Source organism: Columba livia, chromosome 11, assembly GCF_036013475.1.
Source record: "Columba livia isolate bColLiv1 breed racing homer chromosome 11, bColLiv1.pat.W.v2, whole genome shotgun sequence".
Classification (NCBI taxonomy): domain Eukaryota; kingdom Metazoa; phylum Chordata; class Aves; order Columbiformes; family Columbidae; genus Columba; species Columba livia.
The window spans coordinates 14346921-14366704 of record NC_088612.1 but is presented as its reverse complement, the minus strand read 5'-3'; the positions used below and the strand labels follow the sequence as shown (position 1 = coordinate 14366704).

At 39.9% G+C, this 19784-nt stretch overlaps 1 long non-coding RNA gene across 2 annotated transcripts in view; it reads right to left on the bottom strand.

The window, feature by feature from the left end:
* LOC110365199 (uncharacterized) overlaps positions 1 to 951 on the bottom strand; it is a 107652-nt gene extending 106701 nt beyond the window's left edge. The window contains exons 1-2 of one of the 2 annotated variants that reach the window (XR_010475244.1): positions 772 to 951; positions 460 to 521 (exon numbers count right to left, since the gene is read on the bottom strand). This is a non-coding gene — a long non-coding RNA (uncharacterized LOC110365199). Of the gene's footprint in view, positions 1 to 459; positions 522 to 697 lie in introns of both variants that reach the window. The other variant, XR_010475245.1, reaches the window with a different exon arrangement.
* Positions 952 to 19784: the final 18833 nt, after the last annotated feature.

Below are 19784 nucleotides of genomic sequence, written 5' to 3'. Positions count from 1 at the left end.
ACTTGTCCTCCATTCATCAGCTGGTGTGTTTATTTTTGCTATATGTGATGTGACTAGCAGAACTTAGGCAATGAAAACTTTTTAATCAAGTGAAGATCTTTGGAAGAAAAAAGAGGACCTGCTCCACTTCTCAGAATGCAAGGTCAAGAGTTATATACACACATCTAGAGCCCAGTTTCATTTAGTCAACTTTACAACTAAGAAAAGGAAACATTTCTTCATACAACCTGTGAAACCCAGTGCCACATAGAGTTACTGAAATAAATAATGTTTTGGCAGTAACAGAAACAGAAATAGATAAGCATATTACCATCAATAATCTATGTACTCATGCAGATTATAACTCTGTATCAGATCACACAGCCCACTTGTGTAAATCAGAAGTTACTTCTACCTGATGCACATTACTACTGTTACCCCCAGACAAAGCATTGCAGAGATGTGTTTCTATGCACTCACCTATCACCAGAGTATGAAGGTTTTCAACCAGTAGATATATGAGCAGTCCTGTACTTCAGTACCTAGAACACAAAATCAGAAATGAGTCTCCTACAATCAGGAATTGTCTCTCCAGCCTCACATTGTAAGACAGGAGGTGCAGTAAAGACTAATGATAACTTGGAGTAAAACACATACATTGCTATGGAGTAAGAGAGGTGGAAATACAGCAGATTTTTGAAATATTATCCCAGCTCACCTCAAGTTTATCAATATCAGTGAAGGGCATCATCTTATCACAGAACTAAGACACAAGACTGAAAACAGTCCTACCTCTGCTAAATATTTCCCCAGAGACATGGCCTTCTCAAAACCTCTGAGCTCGCTCTTTGTATTCCTGAGAAATGCCCTGGGGAACCATGGGATTCGTGGCCTTGTATTTAAAGTGCTAGAAGCATTTAATAGTGGTGGAAATGAGAAATGAGTTATTCCTACACTCCAAGGAATGAATAGGAAAATAGGGAGAAAAGAGAAACTACATATTTGTTCCTAATTGTTATTTATTTTCCTTGTTTATTTCACTTCATTCTTTATAGAGGCAGAATATGCTCATTTCCTTTCCACTTTTGAGGCTTGGTTAGAGAAATACAGTCAGTTTACATAAGGCTTAGAAGACAAACAAGTCATGGGAGAAGGAAGGAATGAAGCATACATCAGCAGACAAGATGATACCTGAAACTTAAAGGAGACAGGGCAGTGAAACTGCCCGCATGGCTTCATCACTGTGAGGTGCAACTGTAGACCAAATATTGTACTGTCTTTGAAAAGATGAAAGGAAACACGGCAAAATGACAGGTACCTAGGATGCCGACCTGGTGCTGGCCCCGAGCAGGTGCCTCAGCACTCACCTGGTGAGGGCACTCTCTATGTTGCTGCACGCAGCTTGGCAACCAGAGGAGGATTATGATGTCACTCGAGCAGAAAGTTATCTGCACCCCTCACTGACTACCAGGAGGTCAGCTGAAAGGCAGGTTGTATCTGTAGTCATATATACGCTTCAAATGTCTGTCATTTCATAGTAACTACTTTTGTGTGTGCTCTTACACTCCGCTAACCTGTCACAGCAGGTAAATTGGCCTTCTCTCCTGTACCTGTAACTGCATCATTAAGTTCCTCTTACAGCAGAACCAGATTGGTGACAAAGGCAGTTCACACAGCAAACCTCATGGACTGTGGTTTCCCTTTCATTTGTACCTTTTAGTAACATATTTTTGTACCTGCCTATCCTTAAGAAGTACACCAGTAGCCACCACACTGAAGATATAGCTATGTTTCCTTACACTGTTTTGTAAGGCCACTCCAAAATAAGAGAATACCACCTGTGTCAGGAGAAAAAATGGGAAAGAAGCAAGCAAACATGAGAAAATGTGGAAAAATATGAAGTGTTATAATCTGTGGATGTCAAGAGTTTGTGTCTGAGAGTCTTAGAGAAAGAGAAGCTGAAGCTTAGGAAAGGAAGATTAGTTTAGCAACAATATTTGACAAGACCAAAAATGAGATAAAAAAAGAAGGGGAAGGAAAACAAACAAAAGCCAAAACTCAAGTAAGGATACCTCTTAGGGCTTGGTAAGCTAACGCTTTCAGAATGCTATGGGTTAGATTTAGAGCTTTTGGTTTACAATAGTTTTATTGAAGTTAAGAGCAGAGTCACCTCCTTAGGCTCAGAAGGAAATTTCCATTCAGGAAATTCATAATCGCAGCCTTCAGTACCAATCAAGAGGAGAAGATGGGATTGTTTTCATTTTTTTTTTTAATTGCACAGGAGGTCAGTAGAACGAAGGGCTAATTACTCTACATAGGTATAAACTGTGGGGTGCACCAGCCCTAATGGCACTTTGGATATGCTTTGTTCTAAACCATCAATAAAGAAGATATAGTTATTGATGAGATCACATTCAAAACTGTTAAATACGTTATGGCCTTTTCAAGTCAGAGAACTACAGCACCAGAAAAGGATTTTTATGAGCTAGTCTGCAACTGCTTTAGCAAGCTGTTGAAAATAATCTAGTTATTTCTATGTTCATATAGATGGTTACATTTTTCTCATTAAGATACAATCAACTTGCATTACTTTAAAAATAAGTTTATAAGTTATAGCCATCTCTATCAAACTCTCACTCTATTTTCACATCTATAGATTCCATTCCCCTATTTTGTCAGGTTCAGATACTTTAGTTCCACATCCGAACTTGATTCCTTCTGGGAAGCCTAAACAACTGTATATTTAGCTCTCTGGTTTATTTTGTCAACAGCTATGCTACTTATTTTTAATCCTTATGCTGTAATGTCCATTTTCTACACAACGTAAATTCAGTGTATTTACCACTACTTCCAAGCACCAAAGGTAAGATAGTATTAAGCCCAACAGAGGATGATATATGGCCTTATGTAAATCAGCAATGTCAGATGTTAAATCACCATCAGAAACTATATGGGTTCTGGTCTTTGCATCTTGAAAAAGAAATAGTAGGGTTAGAGAATATATATAGAGAGCAACTACAGTGATCAATGGTTTGCAACACTTGACTGACTTACAAGGAGAGACCATAAAGTCTAGGATTTATCAATCTGGAGAGAAGATCAAAGGGGAATATTACCAGGATTCTCAAAATGATGAAGGAAGTGTGAAAAATGAATTGAGAAATTTTATTCACAAAAATCCTACAATTTTGAGGCTATTAGGAGGCACCGAATGGACAGGTAATACAAAACAGATAAAGTACCTCCTTAGCCAGAGGACGGTATGCTTCCTGACTTTGCTGCCACAGGAGGTGGGAAGGACAGAGTGTACCAGCAGGTTCAGAAAGGAATTATACAAATTCATGGACAATAGGTCCATAAGTGGATAATATACACTAATTAATGTTTGGCTGTACACACTGACAGAGCAACTGCAGATGCTGGGAGTGTAAGGAGCACAGACCCCAGCAAGTGGCTGGGCTCATGTGTACTCTCCTGCTGCAAGGGCTGGAGCCACAGAGCTCTGAACCGGGAAGGCATTTCTTATCTCCTTATTTAGATGCCCTTAAGAAACAGTCACTTTATTTAACTGCTCACTAAGGAAATGTTACCTGACCCATACACCAAAAACTTCAAGACTGTAGCACACAGGTCAGTCATTTCTGAAACGTGCAGACGCTGGAGGAAAGCCATGTGGAGATGGCAGAATGCACTAACCTGCACTGTATGTACATTAGGAATGCATAAATAAAAGAACAGTATTTCTGTATTTATTTAGGAAGATGTGATCAACAGTGTTACTCATGTTTATTTGGAATACAGTGCACTTGTGTATATACAAAGAGTTTTTCACAATTCAGTAATTGTCCCACCTGCAGAAGTCATACCAAATAAAAGCTTCACGTGAAAAACTGTTAATGTGTCAAACTAGTACACAAGCTTTGAGACTGTGGGTTCTACAATTTTTTTTTTGAGACATAACATTGAGAAAAACATCACCATCCTTCCTGTGAGCAATGAGCATAGCAAGTTTCCTGGACAAAAGCCCTTCTTTCAATAGAAGTTCTCTTAAAACCACAAGGAGCATAGAAATATATCTTAAGCAACGCATCTTAAATTTTTCAGGATATATTACAAACACAGCTGTACAAACATTAGCATATGAAAAAAAGAATTTTAGCTAATTAGCACACGAATCATCATTTTAAAACCCCTTTGGTGTCATTTTTTGTTTCAGTCAGAACTTAAATTTCAATTGCAACTATTCTGGGATATTTATTTTATGGTAATCCACTTTTCAAAAGTTTGAATCTACTTTGCTTTCATTGAAAAAGATGTTTCTAAAATGAAACATCTGGCTAAAAGAAAAGTAGAAGGTTTAGCATTATTGGGCTTTAAAAAATTAACACATACGAACCTATGGTGGTATGCACATCAAAAGGAGAAAATTTAAGGAAAAAAGCTGTCATGTGCCTAATCCTGCCAGCAGGACAACTGTTTTTTTCTGAAATAGAAGTATTACAGCAGCTTTTAGGCGATTTCAAAAGTACAACTTATCTTGACCATAGAACATAAACCACTGATTGACGTCTATATAAATTTTGACACAGGATATTTATTTTCATACATTGCTGCATTCTATTGTTATGAATGGGAAATACTCATGAAAGATGATTCTCTGAATACCATGTCATTCTGATTAGACCATGAATATGTTGACAATTCTAACAACAAGATTTTGGTTGTGGATAAGAGAGTCCTTTTAATGAGAAGGAAATTATTCTGGTTTCATGATACCTTCCTTCCTTGGGTGCTCAGATATGGAAACGGGTAAGAAGGGACTTTGGCAAAGTTATTTGCTAAAACATAAATGTTAAGAGAGCATGTGAAAATCTGGAAATTCATGGAATTTAGAATAAATGTTGGCACTGAGCAGCAGCTTCTAGCTCTGCGCACTGATTTACCAGTCTTTCAGAGGGATAATGACAGATGACCTTCAGTTCAGCTTTAATGCCTTCACTTACAAAACCATAAGGATTTGTTAAATTTTGTAGCCTTCTAGGAAGGGTTGTTATCCCTAGAGCATCATGGTTTGATCCTCTATGGTAAAAATATCTTGGGGTATTACTGATTCTCAAGTTTAACTACTGAATCAAAAATAAAGTCTCATGCAATTTCTACACACACCTTAAAACACTGCCAGCCAAGCGCTAACCGAAGGGGAGTAACAGAATCAAGCAAGAAATTATGAAGCTCCTCCATAAGACTTTTGGGTCATGCCATCAGCTTCATCCACAGAAAATCGTACTGTGCTATTCCTCTAATAAGCGGATACAGCTCTGAAATAAAACTAGTTAGTTCTTCTTATTCCCTCCATGTTTGTTCCAGCGTCTGTCTCTTTTGGTAGTTAGAAATTCAATCTGCAGCTCAAATTTCCTCAAAGCCAATTTATATCCATTTGTTTGTGTTTAATTGTTGTCTTCTAAATAGAACTGCTTTTTTGGCATTTTCTCCCATGGATGTATTTATAATTCACATCTCAGATTTCATTTTGCTAGGCTAAATAAACCATTGCCCATTTAATTTCTTCTTACAGATAAGCTTATCATTCCCATGATCCCAGTAACTCTTCTGTGGTTTTGTTGAGGCTTGAGTTCCCCTTTCTTCAACAATGAAAATTGGAGTTGTACATGGTACTCAGATATAGCTTTATCATGCCTTTTCAGGCACAAATGCTTCGTTATTTCAACTGGGAAGACTTGGTCAGTCTCAAATTCTGCTGGCCCTTTTGTGCCTGGTACATACTGCTGGGTACTAGCTACCCTGTGATCACCTAATATACTCTGGTCTGTCCCTTCCTCCATTGTTTCCAAACAATGAGCTTCCAGTTTATATCAGAAATTGTCAGTGATCCTGAAGTGCCTGACCTTGTGCTTCATTCCATTAACTTTCAGCCTGTTCCTATGACTCCAAACCTAGAGGTCACCCATTTCTTCCTGTAAGATATTCCTGCCCTTTTTACATTAGCAATGCATCCCAACTGTGTATCATCATCAAATTTCCTCAGCATTCTCAGCCTTTTTATGCCAAAGTCATTGATAAAGGTGCAAAGCGTATCCAGTCACATGAGCGATCACCAAGGAACTTCATTTGTAACCTTCCTTCCTGGCCAGCACCTCCTCTCTCCAGAGAAGCCCGTCTCCCTCAGGCAGCTCCTACCCAGGGTGCTGTATAAATCCCCAACTCCTACACTCTGACTCTGGGATACCTCCCCTGTTGCTCTCTGGCAAGCGTTTTGCTGCATAACATCTACAACAGATACAGACAAGCCAGTATGTTAAACACCGGTTTAATGGACTGTGATTTAGCTTTGGCAAGCATATCTCCATTTACTTGGGTTTTTTTTTAATCCTTATCTTGAATTATATTTTGTCTTTAACACTTGTTCTTGAGCCTTGAAAGCACATTATATCCACTACAGGAGAGAGTATGGAGTAGTATACATATTCAGATCCTGAATTGTATCTAGTCTTGAAGAATATTTTTAAATAGTCTTTTTACTCATTGCGTTTCTGTCAATGGATTAGAGCAGGTGCATCAAACTCACTTTCACCAGGGGCCGCATCAGCCTCGCGGTTGCCTTCAAAGGGTCAAATGTAATTTTAGGACTCTATAAATGTAGGAGTAATCACATTTATACAGTCCTAAAATTACATACGGCCCCTTGAAGACAACGGCGAGGCTGACCTGGCCCCCAGTGAAAGTGAGTTTGACACCCCTGGATTAGAGGACAGAGTGCATTTCACAGAGATTGCTCAGTACTTCCTAACTCTAGATAATTTGATTGAGATCTTCACTAGAAAGATACAACAGATATGAAAAAGCTTCTACACAGTGGGAAACTAAATAAAATAACGTTGTTGAAAAGAGAACTTGAAGGAAATATGGTTGAACAGGGAATGACTAGTCATTATTTTTCCACAATAAAAGAATAAAGTATGAGTAACACATAATATGGCATACAACAAAATAATCTATTGCCACAGGATATGTGGAATTCAAAAGTAAGAATGTTTTCTGAAAGGGATTTTATCAGATCATGAAAGATAGACATGCCCATGTCTATTCAAACCAATAACTCAGCACAAGATATTCTTAAGCTGCCAATTTCCAAAATTTGAGAGGGTCTATACCTGACCTTACAAGAAACAGCCACTGCTGGTACTTGATTAAACGAATACCTGGTGTGACAGTGTGACTTTTCACTGTAAATCATGATTGGGTGGAACACCAATACAGCTCATTCATTTAATGATCTCCAATGGTTCATCCATGCCATTGAACAGAACACAGGCGCCTTCATCAATACATAGGGAACATCCCTTAGAAATTATTGGAACATATTTCCATATTCTATTAATCCACCACACAAATTCCAGAAGTCTGTATCATCCTATTTTATCATGCCTCTCAACAATTTACTCAGCTCTCTGCTGAAATGAACTTGGTCCCAGATCCCCCTTACACAGCACAGAAAGTATTTCTTCCCTTTAACTTTCACATTATTTGAAATTGTGTAATAACAAAATATAAATAACTAGTCATGTATTGAAAGCCACGAAGATCAATTTTACAGAAAAACCTTAGCACTTTGATGTACTCAAGTGAAGTATCTCATGCCCAATAAAAACTCTACTTGACAGCATACCTGTAAGATCCAACACACTCTAGAGACTTCAAACTCAGCCAAAAATATGTTTCCTGCTGAAGCATAAGACAAAGTCACAACCCCCAGGAGGAGGCTGTAGGTGGAAGAGAGATGAGAGTTGAATCATTTTTCTCCCCAAATCAAGGAACTGTTTTGGCTTCTTTGCTGAGGTAAATTTGTGTCTGCATAGATAATAATAAATAAATACATCGTAATCACTGTGGATTTATGATGCAACTGAAGCTATTTGAGCTCTTTCTGAAAGCAAGGCTGGGAAAATAAGCTGGCAATTTTTTTATGTATCACATGCCCAACTAAAACAAAGTTAAATATAATTTCTCTTATTCATCTATATTTAAAACAAAACCAGCCACAGCTGGCATTAAACCCATGGTGTGTGGGCAGCTATATTATGTGCCCACTTTGCAGACTTCAGAAGAAACACTCCCAGGCTCGTTACAACACTGACAAAGCAAATCCTACCCCAACTGATTCTCACACACCCTTGGCAACCAGTTATCTTCCTGCTTATTTTTCTGTCTTAAATCAATGTTCCAAATCCTACACCACTAGCTACACCTTGCTGATTTGTGGCACACTTATTAACACAATGAAATCATTAGAGGGTTTCTCCAGATGAGCTACCACAGAAATAAACCTCACATTTTATTTATTTTGTTTTTCCTGAAAGGAAAAGATGTGGCATCTTAATTTGGATATCCATTGACTGGTGTAGCAAGCTGACTCTATGTCTAAGATCCTAGCTGCTTCCTCTACAGATGTTAAACTTTTTGGAACTCCTGTAGTAACAGGTCGAGGTTCAAAATATTAGGAAATAATACCATGATATTTCACTGCAGTGGGCTTTATAAGATCAGTTCACCTTATGAATACTGTTATTTGCTGAAGTGATGTTCAAGCTCTCATTAAAATAAGTGTTTTTTCCTTAGCAATGCCTTTCCCATCACAATGAGAGATTACTGGAAGCTACTAATGGTGCTATTTCAGTCCTAAATTCCCAATCATCTACAGCTTTGGCATATAAAAAGACACAGGAACCCGCTTTGGGAGCCCTACCCACATGGTATACAAGAAATGTATACCTCAGGCTTCACATCTTTTTATTGCCAGCTTTTTGCCATTTCACTTGTACATTCAGGTAGACTTGCTTAAATTAAAAAGGTACAGTATACATTGCTTTTCCATTCCTAAGTTTACCACAGGACTCTAGATCTCATCCTTGTCCCTAAGCCTTGCAGAGATGAGACAAAGGAAGGAGACACAAGGAACCCAGGCCATTCCAGTTACGAATGCACAGCTTTTAAGTGGTCAGTGAATTGAATTTACCTGCACCTAAACATAAACTACCAAAATGACCCAGATTTTTCACATACAGTAAAAACAAAGCTTTGGCTGACTTAGCAGGAAGAACTCAACAAACAGAATGAACAGGATTAAAAACTTTTGTAACAATATTGGCAGCCTTACCAGACTCCACATTCAAAGCTGACAAGAAGATATTCTTAAGAAAAAAAACATTCTCTTCCCTAGGGATGGTGGCACATTTCTAAGTATATCCATGAACAAGGCCCAAAAATTAATCCTTATTGCCTTGCTGAATATGGCATTTCTCTGTTGTTAGTGTTGCAATCAGAAGTGCCAGCTTACTTAACAGAAAGTGCATTAAATTATCATGGTAACGGGATTGAATATTAACTATCACAACTACTACTTGAGGCTCACATCATGAATGGGAGTGACCACATGGACCTCAGTGCCTGAAGACCCAACAAGACCAGGAGCCCTTCACCTAAGCACTGCCAAAGCCTGCATGCACAGAAACACTTTCAGATGACAGCACGAAGAGAGTGGATGGCACATACAAACAAACAGAACGAGCAACATGAGACCACTTATAGTCGTGTTAGTTCTACGTCTATGTATTTAATTTTCATGGGTAAGATAATGTGTCACTACTGGAAGCCTAGCTAGCTGGAGTGAAAATGCGCAATTTAATTTAAACGCTTTAATTTCCCATTCTTGCTAGAAACACTACAAATGCATATTTGCCCACCTATGAGATCTGTGGAATGTTTGAAGAGCCAGGAACAATATATCGCACGACATGGGATATGCTGTGAAGTTCCAGCTTCCCTGAAGCCCACAGCAAAATTCCCATTGATTCAATCAGAGCCAGGACTTCCTATCAGTTCCCAAGAGGTCAGCTGTGCTGAGAATTGTGAGCTGTCTGCATTGCAAAGAGCGAGTATCACCAACCCTTCAGCTTGCACTCACTCTTCTTGTGATCGTTTCTGCATGTGGTGGTTTTCGCTTTGCATGCTTTACAGATCAAGAAGCCACCAAAGTATTCTGGTTTTGTTTTATTTATTTCACGCAATAACAAGGCATGCTTAGTTTCTGTTTTCCAACCAAAAGTGCTGCAGAAGTGGAAATTAGATAAAACCTCATAATTCATCTGGTTTCCCACCCCCCCACCCAGCTCTCTTTTTGATTATCCATTTGTTGCAGCTCAGTTACTATAACTTTTCCATGCTCCAAATCAGCTTCAAACCTTGTTTCTTCAGCTTCAGTTACGCATTATCAACAGAGCTTAAACTGGTTTTGCCTTACCGATGCATGTATTGAATCTAAGTACAAATTTAGATTTGGATGAATTGCTGTCCCCATATGGACAGGAGTTGACTACGGAAAAACATCCCAGTTCTTTGGCAGTGCTGATCCTGACAGCTACCACCATCAGACCCTCGGGCCTCCACAGCCACATAGCAAATAGGAGGAGAATAAGATGATCTGCATGAATGGATAGAGCCTGTGCTGCAGGAAATTTTGCAGGTTTGGTTTGCACAACTTCTTGTGAATTTTCCCATATGCATGTTTTTGCACCCCCTGAATTTCACTTTGAGTTTCAGGTTTGAACAAGAATGTTAAACACTCAAATTGAAACTCACTTAAAACCATTAGGTTTTATTTGAAAAACTGTAAATAGGCTTCAAGATATTTGAAAGGTGCAAAATAAGGAATTTAAGTGAAACTAACAACAGACAGTTTTATGTCTGAACACAGAGCAAAACTTGAAAGTAGGCAAGTTTTGTGTGATTCCCTAAGAAACATTTCATGCAGCAGTTCTCCTGGGCTTACTCTTGCTCTGTGCAGCAAAATGTGCTCTCTGCACTTGCCTAAGATGTTGCAATTATTTTTTCTTTCAGCCTCTCCTTAATATCTCTCCTTCTTACTCTCTCTGGAGCAGAACAAGCACCAAGGCCTTTGGGCAATGAACTTTTATAATAATTCCCCAGCAATCTCCTCTTCTATTTTAGGACCTAAGGGGTTCCCTGCTCGTGATTATGCACCATCTGTCATTATCTACAAAGACTAAAATGCCAAGGATGGCCTTCAGCTGTCAGCTCTGCCCCTCTGAACAGGGTGTTACAGGATGTCTCATTCAGCATTTGCAGCCACAGGAGAGGGGAGATTCTTGCGCGCAGAGCAGGGAATAGCCTCCACAGCTGCAGAACACAGGAGGCCCAGGGAACTGAGGCCAGCAGCTGCGGAAGCAAATTTTGGCTGGATTTGTCCATTATTGTTGATGTACATAAGGCCTGAAAATCAGTGTCAGGAAAGAGCGCACATGCAGAAAGACTCATGGTCTTAGTTTTCATATTTAGCTATGCAACTGTATAAAAGTTAAACTCTGCTTTGATGTTATGCCCAATACTGTTAGTATTAATAAAAACTTATGCCAGCCCTTCCAGTGAAGTCGTAATTAAAGGAAAACTCTGAACTGCCACCACCTCCTGTTTCAACTAAACCAATCTACCAGTGCAGTAATCATGACTTGAAAAAGTTGTCACAAGCAAAGCTAAATGAAGTTAGACATCTCTTCTTTCATACTGCAGTATGTATGAAGCTGGGAACATTGTTTTTCTCTTACTTTGACTTAAGCACCAGCTACTTACTGTCCTAAGTTAGCCAGCAGTGTACCTATATGCCCAATCTCATTGCAAAAGTTTATCTTTCAGAAGCTTCCTAGGAGACATACATGAAGACAACAAAATCTAACGCGCTGTTCAGCACTATACCTTTTTAGTACTTCTGGCTCTGTCATTTATGCACAACCCTGCCACTCTGTCACCAAATTGCTTGAGTATTCTTGTAAACTCTGAGCTAACTCATTATTTTTGCACCTTGATTTCAACTCCTGTAAGCCAGAGGAAACTCTCGCCTAACTTCACACAGATGTGTGTTTAGCACACAATCCACTGATATTCTCAGGTGTAATTTCAGAACATTATTAGCAATACACCTAACCCCAGAATGGACTAGAAAGACATTTTCCCCAACATGTTCAGGCATACACTAGGCATGATCTTTCCATTTCCTTGCAGCTTCAGTCTGAGGTGAAGTGGCAAAGACCGCCCTTCCAAATCTGATGTTCTGCAAAGCAGTGGCAGATGCAGCATTCCGTACTTCACATCCTACAGAGCAAGCCAAAACTTAAGAAACAGACTTGCTCAAGAGCTGGACAACAAGGGCAGAAACATCCATTCAGCCAGGAGAGCCAAAGGAGGCAGAGAGAGCGCCAAAACCACCACCTTCCTCCTGCTGGCTATGCAAGCAAGAAAGGAGACCTGAACAATGGAGGCAGCAGAACAGGATTACACTGGGGTCGTTTGGTGTAGTTCCCAAACGGCTGCTAACAGATGCCTCTAAGCAAAATTTGCTCTGTGTTGCTGCTGCCTCATCACCCTGGAGCCACATACCCTGTGCTCAGTTTGACAAACTGCTTCATCCAGCCATCAATGGGCCCATGAGTGAAGCCCAAACTCCACTGGCTCCCCCATGTTTTGGACCCATCCCCAGAACCAGTAATTATTCCTTTGGCAGTGCTTGCCTGCCAGAGAGCATCTCCTGTGGGGCTATAAGAAAAGTGCAGCTAAGGAAAGGGTTGATATAGAATGGGTCAGCTGACAAGCAGAAAAGGATCAAAGACCACTTGATAAGCACAGGAACAGGGGATGGTGAGGCAGGAGAGGACAAAGGAAGAGAAAAACTGTAGATCATCGGAAGAGAGATCATCGGAAGGGACAGAGAATTTAGGGAACAAGAACAGAAAGGGACTATTATGACATGGTAGCTTCCAACCTATGGTTTGAAGGCAGCACATTGTAACATTTCCTGTGAGACAGGAAATTGAATAGTTTGAGGAGGACATGGAAGACAAAGCACAATGTTGCCATCAGTGTGGTCCCTGCTCAGCATTGCTGTTGATAAGCCAACACAGGCTGCGGAGCACAGCTCTGTCTCCCTTAGCTAGAAGTTAAAATTACTTCCCCCAATTCCCCTCTTTTTTTTTTTTTTTTTTTCTTTTTGTGGCTGCACCTTTGTTCGGAGGAATTTGGCTCTGGAGCTGGCCAGCTCGAGTGCGCTACAGCATGTGAAGGCATATTCTGCAGCCACAATAAAATGGTTACAGGCCATTTCACTACAGACAAGTGAATACTACACAAAATGTCCCCAGTGCTACCTGTGACTGAACTGGCCTCTGGTTCTTAGCACTGCTCTTTTTGGTGCTCTCGCCAATGGGATGGTGACAGGCACATGGAGAGATGCTCACTGCCGCCTTCTGTGCTGATCCTGTTTCTGAGGGTATGAGCTTCTAAAAGTGCAAATCTGCCATGCTTCGCAAGGACCCAATATGCCACAAAAAATTAAAGATTCCTGCTGAAGATCAGATGAAGGAAAAGACCCTCCTCTGAGAGCCAGAAGATAATGAAATTTCTTCATTTCTAACCAAAAAAACACTGGAATGTTTATCCTCTGGTCCCTATTTCATGTACATGATGATTTTGAAATATTTCTGTTTATGATATGGTGCAAAATGAATGTTCCTCACACACAGAAATAAACGACCCTTTTTCTCCTTGCCTTACACACACACACACAAAATTCTAGTAAGAAACTTCCTTCCACATCCTTCCTTTGTGGTTGCGAACTCCTCTGGGGCTGACACGGCTCCCAGCAGAGCCAACAGAACACTTGCCATTGCATTCAGTCACAATATGATTGTGCCCTTTCTTGTAACAGGCAGAGAGTCAGCTGAAGAGAGTTGAAAATGTATTGTAGGAGACAGGAGTAAATTAAATTATATGAAAACATTCTCACGGTTTTGATTTACTTCACAGAAAGAAGCGAAATATTAGACATCTTATATTACTTCATGTTTGCCTGAAGGGCAAACGTGAGGTAAACGTTCAGAAAATTCTAAAAATGTAGCAGTAAGCCGCTTCTACTAAGTTCAGTATGATTTCTGCGTTACTGAGAATACCCTGTTATTCTAAGATGCTGAATAGCTGTCTCTAATCCTGTTTCAGAGGGCAATAGATTCCATAGGTTTAGACGGGTTATTCCTTTGCAAAACTGAAATTGGAAAACTAATTAAAATTGTAAACAGGCCTCTCAAAGCAATAAACCAGGCAAGTTTGTAGTGTTGCTGACATCTACTGAACGAAAGCAAAATTGCACATCTTAGCAATGGGAAGAGGGGAGAGACTTGGCCCTTATTTGTTGTCATTTTAGTTTTCAGATGCATTTTATGCATGCTTGCATATTTATTCTTTATTTTGTATCATTATTAACTCACTTCATTTAACATCACTGGGTCAACAGAGAAGTCATAGGGAACACGTAAGAGGCAATACAAGGCACGTTCAGGAGACAGCTGTATCCCTTTTGTAAATGCTGCAGACTTGTTCTTGTAATTGCAGAAGTCTGGACTCCCAGATTGAGACACAGCATCAGGTATATCGAGATGCACATCTGGTTCATACTGACTGCACATAAGCCCTCAAATTGTGGCAGCTGAAGCCAAAATCCATATAGTACAAAATACTAGATTCAGGAAACAATGCTGCACAAGTGATATTGAAAATTCATGTATCATTTGCTTCCTATAGGAAATGGATAATTCAGCTAAACTGTGGCAGGAATAAAAATATCACCACTAACAGAATGGTACTCAAAATAACAATTCAGAGATGCTTTGTGATCCGTGTGTCTGTTGTCATGATGACATATGGCAGTTATGCCACTCAAGGCAGCTCAAGAAAAAAATTTGCTGGCATCTCTTGTATTATAAAGCATATTCTTTCCCCATGCCAAACAAAAGAATGGACAGGCATCCTTACAGCAACAGAACAATAACCATTACTACAGATCTCATGTCTAGGGATTTCATCCTACAAAGTTAACAGGAAAGTTCTGTGTATCTCAGTTTGGGTAACAGCAAAAGTAACTCACTGGGGCAGGGGGAGGAGAGAGAGGAAGAAACAACATAAAATTCTAACAGTTTGAATGAGTAAGGATAATGATTGTGAGCAGATTTGTGTTTCTCCACTTCTGGGTAAATTTCTCATCACTGAAGTTACATGGAATTTATAGGTTTATAAATAAAAATTAATTTGTTCTGTCAATATTGGTAACATAGGGCAACACTATCAATAATGCAGCTTAATTAATTTGCTTTTTGTAATAAGAGAAACATCCACAGTCACAATTAAATATCACATTTCAAGATTTGAAATGTGATGAAGTTGTTATGAAATGCCACTCTTACCTTGACAGGGGCAGGATTTCAGTGTCTGCAAGGGCTTTTCATGTTTGTTTTTGCAGATTCTGAAATGGATATAAACATGAAATGAGCTCTTTGTGTAAAGCATCTGATGTATAAAATATCCCCACTAGTCATTCTTGGTCACACAGGGCTAAAGCCCCACTTTTTTATGTAAGTAGGTCCAATGAATAAAACTGATATACACTCAGCTCCCACATAAGTTCTGCTCTGAGTACCACACATAGATTAAAAACTGCAGCACAGTGTTGAAAACACTCTCCCAGTTGTTCTCCAGCTGAAGGTACCTCATTTCCATCTATGCTACAGTTATCACCTTGACTTTTCTTTGGTACCTAAAGCTTGGGTTCTATGTACATTTTCCTGTGCCACAGTCTTGGGAGGGCTATGCAACTCAGCACTTCTCACACCAGGGTCTATCAGAACTCATGCAGTCATGATTGTCTGATCCAGCATATGGTCTCATTGCCCACACTGGCCTCCTCAGCAAAAGTGGTTGCAGTCTTGCCTTTCTGGAGCAGGAAAAAGTGGGTTATATAGCTTTTCCACCACAATAATCCTTCAAAGAGCAACTGGAACCTAATCTTTCCCTTCCACATGTCAGACAGGTTAGAAACCCAGGATTGCTAAACTGGGTAACAGCTTCCCCAGAGGAGATAAGCTTGTACCAGTACAGAATAGTTTGCAGGCCTGTGCAAACTGTTCTTCAGAAACAGAAGAAACGGACTTGAAGGGAGTAGGCTTTCTGCAGTAAAGAATTCCAGCTGAATTCTAGAGTCGCCATAATCATTGGATGGTGTGATCTCAGAGAAATGATACTCACCTAACATCTGAAAATAAATACCTAGGAACCTTTTCTCCTGTCAGACTGCAAATCCAGAGTACCAGGAGGTACTTCCTTACCAGCTCTCTTTTTGCTTTCTGGTGTGATTTGGACTTGGCACGGCTCTTTCAGAGGTGACTTCTCCCATGCTGTATAAGAAGCCCTGGCACTTGACTCACAGCTGTGCCTTTCACTCTGTGCTCAGACTGCTGAAAACTGCACAGCATAGTGGTCAATGCTGTAACGTCTAAATCTCAGAAAATCTCCTAATGAAGTGCCATTTATACACCCACATCAATCCACTTTAAATGGGCATTTAGGAGGCTTACGTATCTAGCAAAGAAAAATCACATGGCCTGGTACTTGGATGGAGTTCTAACACAGTGTTATATTCAAAAATACACAGAGCAGAAATAAAAATGAGGGAGCAGGTATATTTGAACAACTGTTCCTGAATGGAACTGTTTCCTTATTCTATTATAAATCTATTTCTGATTACCTAAATAGAATGCTGAAACGTTTAGGTTTCTAGAAATAACTCGGTTCCAAATATGAGTCTCTGAAAAGGTTCACTCTGGCTTGTACTCATTGAAAACCAAGGCACTCAAATTAATATCAACATTTTGGCAATTCTAATAACAAAGCCTGCCAAAAGTATGTTGTCTATCAAATGTACATGGAAGAAAGATGTTAGAATATTAAGAACAGATGTCACGGATATCTTTGAAAATACTCATGCTCCCTAAGTACTCTGGAAGGCAAGATGGACAAAAGCTCATGAAAGATGAGATTAATGTATTTTGTCCAAATGCTTCCAAATGCCATATGTGTATGTAAACTTACTTATAAAATATGTACATTTAAAGATGTTGGAACGGAGGATTGTGTCATAATTTGATAACGGCCTTGTATCTTAAAATTTAGAGCTTTAACAGTTCAATAACACATTAAAGTCTACTTTTTATAGTCTCTTATTTAAACCACTTTGTTCTGTTTCAGTAAAAGTGTGCAAGATTTTCCAGTTATTGAGTATTCATTTACTTACATTTTAATTATTCTACTGACAAAGGAATTTTACAAAAAACCTCATATTAGAAAACATTTACTCAACTTAATGCAAGTAATCTTTACATAAAATAGCTTGTCTAAAATAAAAAGACCACTTAGTAAACCTAAGTATCTTGAGAGTTTGAGCAGCCACAGAACATGCTTTCATCCTCTGCTCTAGTTATTTTCAGCATTGACAACTCCAAACAGTAAAACTTAAGCCAGTTTCCAAACAGAAAAATGTCAGGGATTGGCCAGTTTACTTACTTATTCATAAACATAGGAAGCATCAGATTCTTTTTAATTGACATGATTAAAAAAATACCTCACCTCTAAAGCTAATGTTTCCAGATTTGGGGCACAGAAAATCACCTTACACAAATGAAGCCAAAATTGTCATAGGACAGATTCAGGTGGTGGAGCATTAAAAACAAACAAAACAAACCCTATTGAGTATTTTGAGGCTCACAATAAAATAATGGGCAATGACAATACTGTGTTTCTTATGGGATTATAGTTTTAAAACCACCACCAAGAAACCTGAACAAAGCAGTTTGAGGTAGTGATCTTGATTTTTAATTTTCTTACTGAAATCAGTATTTCAGTTAGAGGTGGATCACAGCTCTATAAAATATGCCATGAACTTGCATTCACTTGAGCACGCAGTGCCAAACAAGACTTTCTAAGTTAAAACCTGTGTGCATGCTAAACTAAAACACATTTTCTGAGGTAAAAGACTATTTGATGTTAAAATGTGCTGAACTCAGAAACGTGATGTTATGGATGATGTACAAGTAACGTAATAACATAATAATGAAACAAGACAATCATAACGGAATAATGGAACAACACAACCATAATGTAATAATAGCGACAACAGTGACATTCTCTGTTCGTTAAAGTTTTTAAAACAGTGCTCATCTCTTCTTACCATGTAATGCTGACAGGACAACAGCGACACAATACTGATAACTACAACGGCAATTCCTCGGCCCAGGGCAGGCCGGGGTGCCGAGCTCCAGCCCGCCATGGAGACCGGCTCTCCTCCCACAGCACAGATCTGAAAAACATGTTTGATTTCCGTCAGCACCAACATGTGTGAGGGCTTCATTGGAAAGGGATAGATTTAAGCCTGGTTTTGCGAAGTACACATTTACAGGCTTTGCTGAACCAGGCCCTAAACCATGACTTCTCTTTTTTTAAATCACCCCCTTACATTAACAGATGTGAAGGCAGCCTTGGCATACACAGATGGCTTAATTTTTTCCCTTTGAATAACCTGGTTATATCCAGTTTCCGCAGCAATTCTAAGAGTGCTTACATTGTTTTCTTTCATTTCCCTCTTTTAATAATACGAAGCAGACGCGGCACGTCTGATTTACCTCAGGAGGCAGCAGCAGAGGAAGGTGCTGCCGGCTCCTCCGCGGAATGCGCTGAGGGGAGTGCAAGTGGGCGCTGCGGTTGGAGTTATTTATTTTGTTAATATCTTTGGACCCCAAGGGCCCCATTCTCTTTCTCCCTGGCTGGTCTCCAGACTGAGGCTGTCAGCCAGGGAGAGGATAATATCTTCAGGCTACGGCCCATTTAAAGTTCTCCCTCAGCTCTCACTGGGCTTTTCCTGCAGCCCAGAGGAGGCCATACCAGCTCACCTTGCCATGCAGCCACCACAGTCAGTCGGCACCATGGGCCTGTCTCCTGCATGTCCCCATAGGGCCCGGGCTCCCCAGCCTGTCCCCTGCGCACCCACAGGGCCCGGGGGTCACTCCCTGAGCCCCCAGCACACAGCAGATGCGGGGCAGCTCTGCCACCATCCCGATCTCTGTCACCGTGGGTTTTTCCACCCGCTCACAAACCAAATCCCCAAGCCAGTACTTGAGGCCGGGACTGTCCCCTGGTTTGGGGGGTGATTTGCAGAGAGGTATTCCTGCTTTCTGCGTTTCCCTTCTCCTTAAGCTCCCTAAGGAGGTCTGATATTTAATTAAAGCATCACAAAAGAGCTACATATTTAATTACATTATTATGTCAGATAGCCCAGCTTAAAAGAACATCATAAACCCACAGAAAAAGGTTTTAATGTTGGTGTTAAGCTGTTATCCAGAAATTGAAACAGGCCAGCTATATTCTTTGAAGAATGGAAACAGAAGTATTAATAGTATCAGGCAGGGTCACATACACCTGTATTTTTTCAGAAAAAATATCAAAAGACATCTGAAAATTCTCGTAATATTAAAAATTTATCTTGGTTGGCTACTTCACTGACACAACGATGCACTACCTAGCATAATGTCATTCATTAGCAGGGCTTCATTAACCCAGGCAGAGCTCGGCACTAATGAGGCTACATTGCCTCCAGTGCCCTGAGAAACCAGGCAGCTTTCTGGAGTGCTGCCTGCTGCCGTGTCTCTAATGGTGTTACACCAGGAATGCGCTAGCTGTATATATAAAAAAGTAGTTACAATGTTCAAACCCTGAAGCAAGTTCCAAACAGGACCATGTTTATGAATAAATAAATAAATAAATAAATATTGTTTTCTCGCTACCTTAGGGTTTAAAATTCCTATGGCAGCCCTGAATGATTGGCACAACAACAAACACCACAA